Below are 17,593 nucleotides of genomic sequence, written 5' to 3'. Positions count from 1 at the left end.
GTGCTGACAAAACACCATTTAACAGCCACTTCCTAAAAGCAATGCTTAAAAATCTTGCCACTTACAAAACACACGCTATATATTTACCTTTGGCTTGCCTTGTTGACTACCTTTCTCCTGACACTTCATATACTTACTGCAAAATAAAGTCTCTTACAAGGGAGTGTAATATTATAAGCAAGCAAGACAGCTGCAGTCAGTAAGTGAAATTAAGGCCCTGGTACTTTTTATGTGTTTGTGTTTTTTTTTCCAACTACTGAAACTCTCCCCGTAAACTATCAGAATATGAACGATTCAAAAAGCACAATAAATCTCCGTAAGGCTTTGCTCTGAACTTGGATAGACTAACCTGAATCAGCTCAGCCCCAGCCAGAAGCAGCAGCACGCGTGCTGTAGCTGTGATTTTAAACCTGAGCTGAGCACGCAGAAGAGCTGGCATTATCAACACAAAACATTTGAGCTGCTCACCTGAATTCAGCTCCAGTCCCTGTGCACCTGAGCTTGGGTTACCTGTACCAGCAGAGTTCAACAAGCCTTATCTCAAGAGGCATCACCTCCCTCCTGCCTTGTAATCCCCACCCTCCTCTCTTGCGCTTGGGTAATTGCATGGCAGAAAAACTGCTCTTTTCCTGTTTTTTCTGCTGGACTGGGCGTACAAACCAGCTGGCTGAGCAGTCACACAAGCATAAGCAAGTCCTTCCCCTTTCGGTGGCAGCAGCGAGTTGTCAGAGCAGCTCGGCTGTATGTTGAAACCATACCTCGAGTTTCCTAATCTGCCTTTCTATTTTTAACTGAAGTGATTTCCCCACCTTCTTTGCCATGCTGACAGCTGCAGAAAGCAGCTGGAGGCAAGCAAGTGCTCCATCAGGCCAATTTTCCTGGCAAAAAAATAGTCCACAGGCCGGCAGCAAGTGCACAAGGGGCAGCAGAGACACTCTCAAAGGCTACCCTGAACCCATGGCTCAAGGCAGCCAAGAGGGAACAGGGCTGTCTTCCTTTTCCCTGGCCTTAATGAACATGGATCATGGCAACCTGGTTTGTTCAAAGGACTGCTGCTCTCCTGACCTCCTGGCTCACGTAAACCGGCTGAGATCCCAGTCGGCACCTCTTGTCCCTAAAAACTCAAGAGGTGAGAGGCTTAAGCAAAGATTGAGAGCACGGACCCGCTGCTGTGCTTAGCTGCCCAGGCAGGCGTTACCATCTGATACAGCACTTGAGAGCACTTGCTAGGACGTCCCCAGTACAGAGACCTCCTACGACAAACACTACTCAGAGGGAAAGGTTTGGATTCATCTTCTCCTCCAGATTTGGATATCTCCTCCTCCAGGCACTTCGTATTGGGTGTAACATGGACACACAGTAAACCTTGAATTCTCTCCTCACGTGGTAGAGCAGCTTTAAAAAGATAATGTGCAGCAGCCCTGTAAAGTTAGCCAAGCAAAAAGGGCACTTTCCTGAGCAGCAAGAGCTGTTTTGAGCTTTCGCAGGCAGACGTAAACCAGGGGATGCGGAGCACAGGCTGTGCAAGGCATTGAGCCATGTGGAATGGCACGAAGCAGGGTTTGGGGTTGTTTTTTTTTAAAGCAAGGTCCAGGTCTCAGAGGCCTTATTAGGACCAGGCCGGAGAGAAAACTGAAAATCTCCCTGCAGGACCAGGCAGGCCTTTGGCATAAGACAGCCAGGCTGAGAGCTTGGCACCTAAAACGGACACAGTTTAGGGAAGGCAAGGCACAACTCCAACCCCGATTCAGGGAGCTTAAGAGCTTAACTGGAAGTTTTGAGTCATGCTCTTGGATGTGGGCAACTAGAATAGCTTAAGCCCTTCTTGAGCTAAGCCCTTTCTCTTTTGTTCAAGCAACGTCTGCAAACGTTGCAAATGCGACTGCTTTTGCTGTTCTCTGTATATTGTTTCATATTTTCTATACTTCAAGCTACTTGCACAACACAGGCTTATTGCAAATACGATCGATCAAAAGTTAAAGCAAATGCAGACAGGACTCTACAGGTTGTAAGTATCAAATGCCTCGGAGAAATCAGTTTCTTACATCCCTACAGCAACAAAAGTCAGGCAAAACAGAACCTGGTGTGGATTTAAGCACAGCAAGACCCACACCAAATCTTCCCAACTCAAGCAGATTCGAATCACAGGATCCCAGGAAACAAAGTTGCTGAGCAAAACAGCCCATCAGCCATAAACCCATTTAAAATTAAGTTTCATTTATGAGTTACAGTACTTACAGGTAGGTAAGCAGCAGAAACTGATGTGATTCAGCAATTGCAAACCTGTTCTCCATTATGGGTGCCAGTGACAGCCCAAAGAAGCACACTGCTCGTCCGTTTGTGGATAACCATGAGTCCTGGCCACCGTTTTCTGCAGAACTCTTCCTAGCCTTGAGTTACTCCAATGAAGAGTTAAAACACCAATTCTCCCCCTCCCCCAAACGCGCTCTGAAGAGCACAGGTTGCTTGCTCATGTGAAATAAAAGCATTATCTACCTGTGGTTCTTCCAGCACAACAGCGATGCACAAGCTGATCCCAGCAAGCAGCCTGGCATGCTGTTTTTACTCCCTCTGCCTTAGTTTAAGCTGCCCTCTTAGGAAACCACTTTATTCTTTGTGCACGGGGAGGAGGTCCTCTCCCATCCTTAACCCACTGGACTACATCACTTCATTAACTAGCACAGAAATCATGACAGCCGCAAACACCCACGCACAAAACCAAGAGCTCCGTTGTAACTTCACTTCTTGCCTCCTGGAAAAAGGGAGTTTGGGGTGAGAAATCTCTTTAACAGCTTTTACAAGCCCTGGGACCACGTGTTAATGATTTACCTGACAGCGCTGTAAGCAGATATTTGATCAGAGCATGTTTTGTTATGGTCTGCCTTCCTGCCTTTGCCTACATAACCAAATCAACTCACAAATGAAGTAGGCATGGTATAACTTGACAGGTCAGGAAGAAATTAATGCTCCTCATAGCTTGCTTACCCCATTCTGCTTTAAAAAAAAAAAAAAAAAAAGGTTTTTTCACATATATATATATATACACACACACACCCCTCCACATATATACACCCACCAACTAAAAACCAATGCCTGGAGAAGCTCTTCTGCATGTATACACATGTGTGTGTATATACACAAATACATGTATTTTTATATGCAGATATATAAATACACACACACAGAGCTGAGCCACTGCAGGCACAGGTTTTCTAGATTCTTCCCCAAAAGCAAAGTAAAAAAACCCAATTGTTCAACTCTTTGCTATAAATCTATTAGAGAGCTTCCAGATTAAAGTATTCAGCTCGAAAGAGCTTTAAGACGAGACGAAAAGGCAGCTACGTCAGAAACGCACAAATAGGATCACATACTGTGGAAAGACTCAGTCAGCTGCATATCTAAGACACAACTTCTGGATAAAGTTATACACCTCTTTCTGAAGTAACGTTCAGCTCACTGAGAGGATTTCTGGGGTTTCCCTGTGAGTCACTGTGTTCCTCTACACGCCCAGGGCCACCCTCCTCTACAACCGAAGCATTCACATTTTTGGGCGTCGGGTGACACCATGACACATGCGGAGCTGCACAGTCGCACGGCACTGCCTCTTCCTATGTACAGCTGCTAAAAAAAAAAACCTCACATAAAGTCTAAAATACATTCTTGCTCTTATTGTTTCATACAAACACTCACTGCAATTGCCCTGGGGATAGCTACCAGCAATTAAGGAGGGGATTAGCGATAGGGAGGAGTGCCCAGGATGGCAAAAGGGACACCAGCATGTCCCTGACTTTTAGTTTGTGCACCGATGCCACACTGCGTAATTCTGATTACCTTGTAGTGGTGTGCTGCAAACAATACCTCCAAACCTAGAAACCACAGAGAGACTCCACCGTGCCTCAGTGCCCGGCCGTGGCAAGAGACGAACCCGTTTGAGAGAAACACACAGGACCCTGGACACAATTCAGGGGGACACAAGACACCAGCTGGAAAACTGCTGCCCTGGTTGCTGGCAGCCTGGCTGGCTTTTATTTGGGAGGGGGTAAAAAAAAAAAAAAATCAAACCAAAAAAACCCCAACAAAAACCCAAAAGAGACTTAACTACAAGCTTGAGTGCCACCTTTTAAAAAAAAAAAAAAAAAAAAAAAAAAAAAGAACAAACCCCAAAAGCTGTATTTTAGATCTTACTGTATCCAAGTCCTTCTGCTCGTTTCCAAAACACAGCCCCTGGCCCTTCACCAGCAGCCAAACACGCCTTTTAACTAAAACGGGATCATGCAGAGCCAGAGAGATACTCACTCATGGAAATCAGGCAGCAGATAACAGCAGCCAACTTTTCCTCTTCCCAGCTGCCAGCCAGACGCGACACTTACAGAGAGGGAGGCAGCAGCAAGGCCTCTGCAAGCTGAAGTGTTTTACGATCCCTCCGCCACTTCAGCAGAGCAATTCCTGGTCCCGAGGATCTCGCCGGCGTCCCCTTGCGAGCTGAACTTCCTTCAAATTAAAAGTTGCCTTTCAACTTCCCCGCGCCAGCAGCTTCGTGCAGGGCTTCGCCAACGCTCCTCTCCCCCAGTTCGCCAGCCCTGTGCGGGAAGTGCCTGGCAAGGAAAAACGCGAGAGGTGAGCAGTGCACCAGAGGCGACGACGCGAACGCTCGCCCGCTGCTGCCGTCGCTGCTCCCTCCCTGGCCACGCTGTCTCACCCCGCTGAGTGCGTCAGCAGCGGGCGAGAGGAGGAGACGGAGGAGGAGGAGGCATGGGCGCGCCAGCTCGGCCAGAGGGCTGCACTGCTGGGAAGAAGGATTTGTTTTTCCAGTGTGTGTATGTGTGTGTGTATATATATATATATATATATATAAAAAAATACCAGATGTTAAGTCCTACCCTAAACAAAAAACCCAAGAAACAAAAAACCCAAAAGAAAAAGTCGTATTTCACCACGCTAAAAATAAAAGGGAAACAACAAAATCCCCAACTGTTCAATGAAGTTTTTGGCTATGTCACACCACTGCCACCAGCGGCAGAGTCCTAGGGTAGGCAGCTTCACCAGTCCTCGAGGGCCCGCATCCAAGCCTTTATCCCAAAGGACACACCAAGGACTGGAAACACACAGGACCAAGGAAGCTAGCACCTCCTGCACAGAAATACAGGGGGTGGCAAAGATGAGGAGGAAAGGAAGGCGTGAAGCATCCCTGGTCAGCACGAGGGGGAGTGGAGGACTGACTGCTCACTGCGGGACAACGGGGAGGTCCATGTAATTACGTACAAAACCACAATACAAGGCAGACTTGAGCCACGTGTTGGAAAGACATGGGATAAGCAGCACTGGCAGAGTGTTTTCCCGCAGCTTACGTGACAGCAAGGACTCTCTGCAGTCCACTGTAAGCAAAAGAGCTGCTGTGAAGTCTGCAGCATATGAAGTGGTCTGCCAAAGAACAAATGCATACGAAGTGGTCTGCTTCCACCCCTCGGATGAAATAACATGGGGGGTGTGTGTGTGTGTGTAAGACAGACACCAGCATTAACAAGTAGCAGTGGTCTTCTGAACTCAACCCTGGGAGAGGGAGCCTGTTGCCAGTAACATGAAGGAATCTGCAGAGCCCCAAAGAACAAATACAGTGTGGAAAAAATATTTTCAGAAGCCGCACACAGAAATCCCTCCAAACTAATCTTGTCATATGGAAGATGAGTATTTTTAAGGAGTAGTTGGATTTTTTTTAATAGATGCATGTCCCTGGGCATGGCCCACCAATCCTTGCTCCTAACACGTATAGACAGCCAAGTATCAAATGCAACAACATGTTCACGACCAGCTCCTCCACAAAAGTCCAGAAGCCAACAAAGTCCATGGGTTTGTCACTGACCTTCAAATACTGGTGAGGAGATGGCTGGGAAAGTTTTGATGGACACTGAACATCATGTTGTATGTCTGCAAGCACCAATACAAGGAGAAGACAGAACGCCTTGCTGTGTCAGCAAGCCCAGCCAATTCCCCTGCCTTTAGTTAATTTTAAAAAGTCTTTTGTTTTAAAGATCAACAAAAAAGGCACTTTGCTTAAATGGTCCAACTTGTCCCTTTCTCAAATAGTTTCTTCCCCTAATTTAAGAATTAAAAGACACATAGGCTCATTCTCCTTTTCCTGCAGATCATCACTAACATAGGAGCTGGCAGACCTCAGCTCAAGTGAACCAACCATCAAATTTCCTTTTTCATAGCTCTTTTAGGAATGATTTTAACAGTTAAGCTGTACCTCCAGCAGGCCAGAGACAAAACAAAATCCAAGTCAGTCCATTTTATTTAAAATCTGAGGAGAGATGGGAAGCGCGGATTAAAGTGAGCCACTAGTGAGCCCCCTGTGCCTTTTTTTTTCTCAGCAGTCTTTTAGCTGAGCTCCATAACACTCAACAGATGCATCTGCCCAACCTCCTCCCACTTTCCAGGAGGGATTCTGGAGTAGAACTGGTGATTACTTATTACCTAAAGATTTCTTAGATGTAATTCAATCGGTACCAATTCTGTAATTTCTTCCCATTGAGCATATATATGACAAATCAAAGGATTAATTATAAGACACACTACAGGCCATGAATTCCTTGTTACATAGATGCCACTCACGTCTACTTTGAGCCAATACACACCTCATGAGACTGCAGAAGTCACCTGGTGAAAACAGAGGCCAACTTAACAACTCACTTCTGACGATAAATGCATCCATATTTAACAAAAATGCTCTTTTATTACTCCAGCAGATCTTTTTTTCCCCAATGATCCATGAGTGTATGGGTTCAGTGACCTCAAGGCACGTAATGAAGCCAGCCCTGTTTTCCCACGAGTGAGGTGGGGCCAGAAGGGAGAAGAGACGACAGTTTGACGAGTATTACAGGTAATTAAAAACAAGCTTTGGGAACACCTTTTCAGCATATTTAATCATTATGCATTCAAATATTGCATGTGTCCAGACAGATACAACTTAATACCCTGTAAAGCCTTAAACAAATAAAAAGAAACATAATGAACTTTTTGAAAGTACTTGCAAATGGTGGTTTGGGTTTTTTTTTCCTTACACACTACAGCCAGGATGTGTTTAGCTTAAGGGCTAAAACTGAGGACAGCCTGAACCGATTACATCATTTTCTTTCTATAGGATTGACCATCTGGGAGTACTGCTCTCAGATAACTGGCTGTTGCTCTGCTTCATCTCCACCTTCCCATAAAAATGCCCGAAGAAGAGAGACGGCCACCAAGTGTTGACCTGTTTGCTTCTTTCCTGATTAAGACATGAGCTATATGATACAACACTAGATTTGAGGTTGACTGCCGGCACTTAAGAGAAATAGCTACCACCAAGCTTCAGCACTAATGTTTCTTGGTAATTCAAGAACCGCTGGCAAGAGAGCATCCTTCCAAAAGCCCTGCTGGGGAAAGGTATTCCTTGCCTTGACAGCTTAAATCTGCCTAAACATCAAAAAAAGTCAGAGTAAGCAGATCATATTGAGTTGCCTTTGCCCTTGCCCATCAGTAAAGAAACCATACATTTTTCTCTTGCCCATCAGTAAAGAAACCATATATTAACACATGAAATCCATCACTGAAGGTGGGAAGTCAAGTCTAGCACAAGTGAAAAAAAAAACCTACTAATTGACACCACCAAGCAAACTCAACTCCAAGGCCCCAACCCAGGCAAAGAAAAACGCTACCTCCAACTGAGCTGTGGGCATGGCTGAGAAATAAGAAGATGTCAAAATGTTTTGGTGTAAAAAGAGGAAGGAAACCTGCAAGCCTGCATCAGAGATAAAAAGCAATAAGTAAAAATAAAGTTTAAAAGCAACTGATACACACAGAGTAGCTTACCTTCTCCCACCTCTAGAGACGTCATAAAATAGGCAGAAATTTTTAAAGCGATGCATTTCTCTCTCCTTGAGTTAGTAAGCAGCGCTCCTTCCAATTCAAGGCTTTTCCGAAGGAACTACATGCTTGCCTTTTCAGGAAGCGTTTTTACAGGACCCAGCAGGAGGCACAGGGCTTGCTGGCTACCAAGGACCGCTACCAGCACAAAAGTGGGTTCAAAGGCTAATTACTGTTTTCTAAGATCAACACCTACCAGAGAGAAGATGTTCACAGAGTTTCACTTGAGCAATAGAAATCCATACATCCACCACACATATCCTGAAACCTTTTTAAGTATTTTTTGGTGGTTTTTTTTTTTTTTTTCCTTGAAGTACCCCAACTCTGGTCACCGATATATCAGGAAAATTGTGCTACAAGAGTGTTAAAAAGATGCTGTGATGTCCGTTTGCTTCAAAATACTTTAAAACACCACGCTCGAGGGCAAGTTTTTGAAAATTATTCAAAATATATAGCCCATTCTCTTCAGAGCGAAGCTATTTGGTCTTAACTACAATGTAACTACCCGCTCATTTGAAAGGAAGCAATAACTATTGCTGTGAGCATCAAACCCTCTACTTAGCATTTAGTATCACAATACGCTGAACAACCCATGCCACTCAAAAATTGCCGCTTATTAGTCTTTCAGCACTTTCACTCCCCAAAACAAGTGACCTAGTTTACAAGAAACCCACTGTGCGATCTGTAACGCAGATCTCTCAAGGGATGCCGCGAATGCGACAAATCCCGTTGCTTATGATTTATATCAAGCTTATTATTTCTTCCAGCTCCAAGCTGGGTTTCTTAGCCATTTTTCTTAAGCTGATACGTCTTTTTGAAGAAAACACAAAATTGAGGACATTGCTAAGTTTTGAACAGCTTTGGCAGAGACCTTTCAGCACGTGCTTTATGATCCAGAAATGAAGCACTTTTTATTAAAAATGCAAAAATGCTCATCATTAAAACAAACCTGTTCTGGCCATCACTGCTCCACCCTGTCTTCCGTGGGTTTTCAGCCAGTAGCTAAGGAAAACAGAAGGGAAAAAAAAAAAAGCACAGTGGACCCCGCCAATCTGTCATCCTTCCTGTTGAGAAATAACCTGAAACTTATTATTACATACATAATATTTATTATTATTACTACATATGCATTACGGCATTAACAGCCATTGCAACTTCTTACATGCAAGGCTGTTAAGAACAGGCAGTTGCTTTTGAAACTGAAAAAAATGTCATTAATTTACCTGAATGGGGTTCTGATATAGACTAGAAATGTTAAAAGGTTGACTTTAAAAATCTAAGAAGTATTTATTAACATAACTTCCAGAAGCACCAGGTGAAGTGTTTAGGAGTATCAAACGCAAAAGGTGGTTCTGGAGGACTGATGTACTCATTAGCTCCAGCAATTAAGTTTCCAGAGAGGAATGCTGTGTCATATAACGTGTGACTCATGGATTAATGTCCGGAGGAAACCACACTTCTCTTTCCTTTCCTATAAAAAGCTCAACCTGCTCTCAAGTTTAACCAAGTTACCCAAAGAAAAATCTTTCCTCCACAAAGAAGCTAATTTCAGCATCACTTGCTTGAGCATGTGTGCAAGAACAAAGGTGTATTTTAAATCACTTGCAAAGAGCATGATCATGAAACCTGCCAGCAAACCAGCGTCTTCTGGAAACTCAGCTGAAAACATCCCTTGCTCCTCCTCCAGCAGCGAATTAAGAAATATGTTGTGGTGTTGTATTTGAACACGTGTTCGTACTTTGACCTCGCATCGGTTTTGCAACCTCCCGCTGCCTTGGCTGGCTGACCTGTTCCTGGGCAGCTCCCAGTTCACTCCCTTTCTGCATCTGACACGGGCACGTGGTCACGGGACTCCACCACATTGCGACAGCCCTGGGGGATCATGCACACACACGTGTGCATCCCTGTGTGCTCACTGTGATTGAAACCTGTAAAATGGATGGCAGAAACACCAGCGGGGTTCACCACATGGCCTGGAGGTCCCCCAGGACACAGGACCTTTTGCTGCCAATGAATCGAGCCTCCATGCCAACCATGTTATCCCAGCCATGCAGGCAGCTTAAATCTCCGGAGTTCTCATCTAACTGCTATTACCTTTGTAAATGGATAAAATCAGTCCTCTTGCTCATCATGTGGGCTTCCCTGGGCTGCAAGGTGTGTTCCTGGTTAAGCGCCACGGCTGCCCCTTAGATCATTGAAGAAAGACCTGGATTTTCTCAGCAGCAGCTCTGCTATTAGAAGCTGGGGTTGCTCTGCAGTCTAACACCCAGGACCTCTCCAGAGCCAGAAGTAGAAAACAAGAAGGTGGCACACTCTGTTACTGCAATTCACTTTCATACAGGAGATGTGCAATCAGATACTCAGTTCAAAGCAAGTGTTTAATACCGCTCCAGTCACATTTTAACCCAAAAGAGGGAAGCTTTCCATAAAAGAGAAAAATAGAAACAAGACACCCTTTTCAAACTCATTATCTCAACTAGAAGGACTTTTTTTTCACATGGCAGGGTGTTATTCACACGTGACTGCATCCCGTATCCAGCTATAGCACTCTCAGCTTGGGAAGTGCCACTCCTATTCTCTTATCCACTTATTTTTTCCTCCAAGACGTCTCATTACCCAGGTGTGTCAAAATCTTCTGGCTAAAGAAGTCACTGCCTAAGAATGTCAATTTGGTTGTACTGCATCCAAACCCAAAATTTCAACCCAAAGGCCTCTGTTTACAGGCAGGCAACAGATTGTTTCCTCACTAGACACTGTAATGGGACGCAGACTGGTAGCATCACTGATTTTTTCCAACAATGAGTTAATTCCTTTGTTATTTGCCCCACATCTTGCTATTATGCTGCTGTGGTTTGGCATGTATCAGGTGCCCTGGCTTCTTTAAAGCCCCCGACAGATCAAGTCGGCTTTACCCAGAAACATGGCATGTAGGGATGGATGCCAGAGGCTGCCATCATCCAAGGGGCAATCAAGAACCTTTCAGGAAAATACCCTCGCTTGGTTTAAGTATGGCTGGCTGGATATAGCAAGTCACTAATTTATTATGCATAAACTGAGCCAAAACATCCATACTTGGGCTTGTGCAGAGCACTGCAAGGCAAATGCTTCTGAAGGGTTTATACCAAATACACATTTCATTAACATGGAGTACCACCTGCTTGTAGGCCTGCTCAGCAATCCCTATGTTAAAACAGCGAGGTTTGAAATTGTACTAGTGCTCATCTCTATGCCATGGAGGGGCAGAGACATGAGAGACTGCTATTTTCTCCAGTTTCCTTTATTCCTCAGCAGCAGCACCTCACCCTTCTGCAAATACCAACTTCAGGCTCTGCTGATGCTATCTCTTGCTCTTCAAAGGAGTGGTTAAAAGGAGCCAACGTTTTCCACTACAAGCAAAATTAGCATCTAAAAAAAAATAATAAAAAAAACCAACAAACCAAACTCAACCAAAACTCCCCAAAGCTAGAGTTAATACGTGATCGTGTTTTGCTAAACGTCAACAACAGGGCTCCTGGGTGTGGAGGGGGCTTTTTCCTGTTAAAGATAAACTAACTCAGTCTCCACATCCTGAGTGTTTGTTTGCACGCCACAAGAGTCACATAGAATATAAACCAGAGAGAAACCCAACTCCTTAATTCACAATATATTTTTACGGCACCTCAGCAGGAGAGTTAATTATCCCAAACGCATAACCTACACCTGCTGTTCACGCAATGAATATCTGCCCTGTCATACCCAGGTAGCAGCCCCAGAATGACATTTACCCGACTCAAAAGACTCTGAAGATGAAACACAAGTCAGTTATTGATTAATCGCTGCCTCTGGCTCCCTTTTTTTCCTATGTAACTGAAAGTAAATATTCACAGGTTAAATGGCACTGACTCAGACATAACCACCTATCAAATGCCTTACTCATTAATAAGCATGATGTAAATTAATGCTGCAAATTAGGGCTTTAAATATGTAATTCCTCCATCCCAAGGGCAAAGGGAACAACACAACAGAAGTGATAAGGAGCTATGTGTGAGGACCACGGAGTGTTGTATTCCCACTATCCTGTGTCGCCGCAGCCAGCGTTATCGCTGCTTTACACAGCGGTGAGCCGTGTGAACCCATTGTCACAACACACATCCTCTGCTCGCAAATTCTTCCACACAGCAAGCGCCACGAATTTACCTGGGTTCAAAGGGTGACCAGATGAATTCAGACCAGTAAAGAAGAAATGACACTCAGGAAGCCTGAGCCATTAATCACTGAAGGCTCAAAGGACTTATCTGGGATGTGTGTTTCTATGCCCCCTTGTGCTCCTCCCAAAAAAGGGGGAGGATACAGCAATGCCACCACAGGCATGGGCTGGTTTTGGTATAGCTCAAAAATCTAACTGTACTTATATCTCTACCAATGATCAAAGTGTGATAAAAATGTTCCCAGTCCCTTTTTTCAGGCGCTGGCCTATTAGACCTTGTTTTTATAGCCCTGACCGCTGTGATGCATATAAAAGACATAAAAGGATGAAGACCAAAGTGCTCACTTTGTGCTCCAGGCCCAGGAGGGTTGGCTGTCCCACAAGGCAAGCGTATAACGCTTCCTGCGGGAAGTACCACTTGAGCTGCAGAAGCAAAGGGTACAATCACAGGATGCAAAACATGGCAAGGTACAAACACAGACAATATTCGAGATTCTGTTACATCAAAAATTGCAAAACACAAGCCCTACCTTCTACTTCAAGCTGCATGTTTAAAGATGGAACCTTTGATTAATTTATGGGTTTTCCCTTTTATAGACTGGGCAGTCATTTTCTCTAGTCCAATAGCACTAGTATAGCTTGTACTACAGGAAATACAACCATCAGTTCTGTGTGAGCATTAAAAATGACCGCCTGGTCCTTCCACCAGGACTATTAAAACTCTGCTTACTAGCACAGATATCTTTACCCCAACACCCCCCACAATTCAGATTTACTGAGAACCCAATTCATTATATCTCTCATATGCAAGCTTTGCCACAAGCACCCAAATTTGTCTCTTTGACTACAATGATGAGCACTAACCTGAACAGGGACTCAAAGAAACTTCATTCTGCTCCCACCAAAGCCAAGTCTCATCAGCTTTGACCACAAAAGCTATTGAGCACCCCAGGCAGAAGCAGAGGCCTGTATTTTCCAGCACATTTTGAGTTCTGCTTAAGTGCAGCATCCATCCACACTGGATGAGGCTCGATGAGTATCAATTTCTAAATCGCTTTGGAAGTTACGTACTTTAGAAGGATCAAACCGCATAGATTTGATTTGCAAGTAGGTAGCAGATTTCATTTCAACTCACTTCCTATCGATATGGTTAATGACCAAGTACATGTCCACAGCCTATATATAGCCTTACTAGAGAAACTACGAGGAGTTTTCTCAATACTAAAAAAGCCTAAAGGATATTTACGTGGCAAATATACTACACTGTAGCATACACAGAGCAGCAACTGCTAAATCAAGCCACGGCCAAATGCGTTTCCCTCGCCATTCATCAAATATATTTTGGATGGCATTTACCGTGTTTACACTTGCATTTCTTGTCTTGACACCAGTCACAACAAAAAGACTATGTACATCTTTTCAAAACCCACATAGAAGACCGTGACACCATTCTTAACTCAGCATTTGATCCTGCAAGTCCCCATATGATTGAAGCACAGATGAGGGGAACCCTTCTGCTCGATATCCCTGCTCTCAGTTATTCCTGGTGGATTATACAAAGCCAGAAACGACTGGAGCTGATTTTGCATGAGCTGGATGGGGTAGATGTGCTTATCAAACTGGACATCCTTCCTGTGCTCTCGGAAACTTGATTCAAAGGAACTGCCCATTTCTTTTGTAAAGATCTTTCTTAACTGCTCCCCAAAAATGACATTACTTGGATATCATTGTGCTGCACGCTACGATTTCCTTGAGTAAGATCAGTTTCTTCCCCACCCACACCAAAGAGGACTAATCCAGAACAATATTTCCTTAGACCTTCCGCTGACTGTTAAACACTGCGTTTTGTAAAAATCACCATCAGAGGTTTTACCCCTGCAATTACAGCTCACAACAATACAATTCTGTAAGGAGTTTAAAATATCTAATAGGGAGTACAAAAGGGTAAAGGTAAATACTTGAGCTTTCTGAAGAGGCGAACTTGCTTTTTCTTGCCCTGTTCATTTATTCAGTACTGTTAAATTTCATTGGTGACTGGCATTTCTGCAAAAATACAGGGCTCAAACATGCTCAGCTTCACACTGTGCCTTTAGAGAACCTCAGGCCTTGAAGTGTTACTTTCTGTGTCTTCTACAGCTCACAAGAAGTAGCAAATGCAGCTTCAGACCTCAGAAAACCCGTACTTAAACCAAAAGCAAGGACCTTATTTTGCAAGCTATCCTACCAGCACAATATAGAGTTTTCAGTCTGTACCTTTTTAGCATTTTCAACCAAATTTATTATTTTCGATTTAGACTGAGCAGAAAAAAAAAAAATTGTAAGTCTTGGAAAGTTTTTTTTGAGAAGCCAGAGCTCTGATCTGCTTAGAAAGCCAAAAACGAGTTGAAATTCTGTTTTACTGTAATGAAATCACTTCCATAATGCAATAACGGGAGGGAGGGGGAGAAAGTCTCTCTGCATCACTTATGCAAATTGCTGCGATTTTAAGTTTACTGCAGCACCTCTCAAATGGGTGTGAGGGGGGACAAGCAATCCCAGAGCGCTGGTGCTCTGCATGCAAGCAGCTGATGAGAAAGTCTTGCTGGGTTATTAAAGCACCATTGTCTTCAAGCCTAAAGGCTTTCATCAACTTGTTTCACAGGTCCTTTCTAAAATACTGCCCCAGTGTTTAACATCTCCTCCCCCATCTACAACCCCGTAATTAAAGTTCATGGTTTCATGGGGGTGTGTTTGTTACTGGATTAGTTGAACAGAAAAAGGCTATTTACCTTCATGGGCTTCCTGTCCTTCCCAGGTGATAATTTCCTGTCACTCTTCTGCCCCCCCTTCCCGCTAAGAAGAGAAGAAAGGAACTTTTATCTTGCACCTTTGGTTTCGGTTGGGCTCAGACAGAGAGAATTCTTCCAAAGCAAACACGGTATATATAGAGACACACGCCAGAGAAGGAAAAAGAAATACAGCCCTTCTGTAGATATTCAGTTACATTAGGAAAGACGTAAATAGGGGAGAATATGAGACAGAAATAAAGCCTTTATTTTTCACAACGTTGACTCAGACACTAAAGCCAGGTTGAATGCTTTAAGATAAATATTGCATCCATCCAATAATATGGAGTTTGTCACGTATTCCTGGCTTTTGCCAGAAGGTGTGCTATTTCTGCTTAGCAAAGACTGCCAACCTGGCAGCTCACACACGTTTTTGCATCTCCAACAAGACAAGACTTCAGGAAAGCCACCTTCGCTCACACACCTGAAGGTGCGTATGCAGATATGGAAGTGGCTGCAGGGTGTTATGAGGAAAGCTCTCCTGCCCTGGGAACTCGGCACCCTTGGGTGCCTCTCTGTAGTGCCTCTACATCACTGAACGCAGCACAGGGAACGGGCAGGCGGTCTGCCTGCACTTGCAGGGCTACAGTCTCTGTGGTCACAGAGATGTGGTGGGGTAACTCACACAACTGCGTGAGCATCCGGATGCACACTAGCTCTTTAACGAAGGACAGGACAGGTGCTCACAGGGGCCTTTCACCACCCTGATATCTGCTGGAGGGACAACACAGCACGGCAGAAGCAACCAAGGAGATTTCTGGAGTGCACTTTCCTAATACAGGTGATGAAGGAGCCAACAAAGACAGGTGTTCTGATAGACCTCATACTTACAAAACAAGAAAGAACTGGTCAGGGATGCAAAGGTCGGGGCAGACCTGGCTGCAGTGACCATGACCTGCTGGAGTTCAGGACCCTGAGAGAAAGGAGCTCAGTAAAAAAGCTGCATCACAGCCCTGGACTTCAGGAGAACACACTTTAGCATCTTCAGGGGTGTGCTTGAAGAATCTCATGGGACACAGTCTTGGAGAGAAGAGGAGTCCAGTAGACCTGGTTGATATTAAAGAATCACCTCCTCCAAGCTGAAGAACGGTCCATCCCAACAAGCAGGTAATCAACCTGAGGTGGCAGGAGGCCCACATGGAGGAGCAAGTTGCTCCTGACCAAACCCAAGTGCAAAGTGCAGCAGCAGGGGCAGGAGACCCAGGAGGAATCTGGGAACACTGATCACACAGGGACGAGGTTAAGAGGGCCAAAGGCCATCTGGAGTTCAATCTGGCAAGGGATGCGAAGAGTAACTGTAAGACCAACCTTCAGGAATTGTGGGCCCTTGAGACCACAGGGCAAGTCCAGAACAAGGAAGACCCTCTTGGTAGGAGAGGATCAGGTTAGGGAACAGTAGACTGGACATACAGACCAGATGGACATGCATGGGACCAGACAGGATGGACCCATGAGTGCTGAGGGAGCTGGCTGATGTCACTGCGAGGCCAGACCTGGTTTTCTTTGAATAGTCGTGGCAAGTGGGAGAGGTTCCTGAAGACTGGAGTAAAGCAAACGTCACTCCTGTCTTCAAGAAGGGCAAGGAAATAGATCTGGGCAACTAGAGGTCAGTCAGCCTCACTTCATCCGTGGGAAAGAGCAGCTAATTCTGGAAACCATTTCCAGTCACATGAAGGACAAGAGGGTGATCAGGAGTAGTCAGCATGGATTTATGAAGGAAGAAAATCATGCTTCACCAGCCTGACCTCCTCCTGTGATGAAACAACTGGCTTAGTGGATGAGGGGAGCGTAGAGGATGCTGTCTGTCTTGAATTTAGTAAGACTTTCAACACTGTCTCTTCTAACATCCTCAGACAAGCTGGCAAAGTATGGACTAGACAAGTGGGCAGGGAGGTGGACTGAAAACTGGCTGAATAGTCAGGCTCAGAGGGTTGTGATCGGTGGCACAAAGTCCAGCGGGAGGCCAGATGCCAATGGTCTACCCATGTGTTGATACGAGAGCCAGTATAGTTTAACCTCTTTATTAATGACCTAGATGATGTGCAGAGTGTACCCTCAGCAAGTTTGTGATGACACAGAACTGGGAGAAATGGCCAGTATGCCAGATGGTCACATGGCCACCCAGATGAACTTTGACAGGCTGGAGCAAAGAGCAGACAGGAACCTCATGGTGTTCAAACAATGGAAAGGCAAAGCCCTACACCTGGGGAAGAATGACCCCAAGTACTAGTACAGGCTGCGTGCAGGCTGACAGACTGGAAAGCAGCTTTGCAAAGAAGGAGCTGCGGTTCTGGATGTCAACAATCTATCATGAGTCAGCAATGCACCCTTAGCAAATAAGGCCACCAGCATCCTGGGCTGCATTAGGAGGAGTGTTGCCAGCAGGAGGTTGCTCAGCACTGGTGAGACCACACCTGGAGCGCTGTGTTCAGTTCTGGGTTTCTCAGTGCAAAAGAGACACGGACATACTGGAGAGACTCCAACAGAAGGCCACAAAGATGACCAAGGGACTGGAGCATCTCTCCTATGAGGAAAGGCTGAGAGCTGGGACTATTCAACTGGGAGAAGAGAAGGCTCAGGGGGCATTTTATTCAATGTATACAAATGCCTGAAGGGAGGGTACAAAGAGGAAGGGGCCAGGCTCTTCTCAGTGGTGCCAAGTGCCAGGACAAGATGGCAC

The 17,593-nt window shown here is 44.9% G+C and overlaps 1 protein-coding gene across 32 annotated transcripts in view; it reads right to left on the bottom strand.

Annotated features, from left to right (window-relative positions):
- SGMS1 (sphingomyelin synthase 1) overlaps positions 1-17,593 on the bottom strand; it is a 103,540-nt gene that overhangs the window by 34,512 nt on the left and 51,435 nt on the right. For 21 of the 32 annotated variants that reach the window (XR_012587473.1, XM_074590609.1, XM_074590607.1 and 18 more), the window contains one exon: positions 4,297-4,595. The exons of 9 other annotated variants lie outside the window; for them this stretch is intronic. The gene's annotated coding sequence lies outside the window, so the exon portion shown is untranslated. Of the gene's footprint in view, positions 1-4,296; positions 4,710-17,593 lie in introns of those variants that run through there. 2 more of the 32 variants (XM_074590624.1, XM_074590616.1) reach the window with 2 other exon arrangements.

This window comes from Larus michahellis, chromosome 6 (genome assembly GCF_964199755.1).
Source record: "Larus michahellis chromosome 6, bLarMic1.1, whole genome shotgun sequence".
Taxonomy (NCBI): Eukaryota; Metazoa; Chordata; class Aves; order Charadriiformes; family Laridae; genus Larus; species Larus michahellis.
Note: the sequence above shows the minus strand (reverse complement) of the source record. Positions and strands in the feature narration are given on the sequence as shown.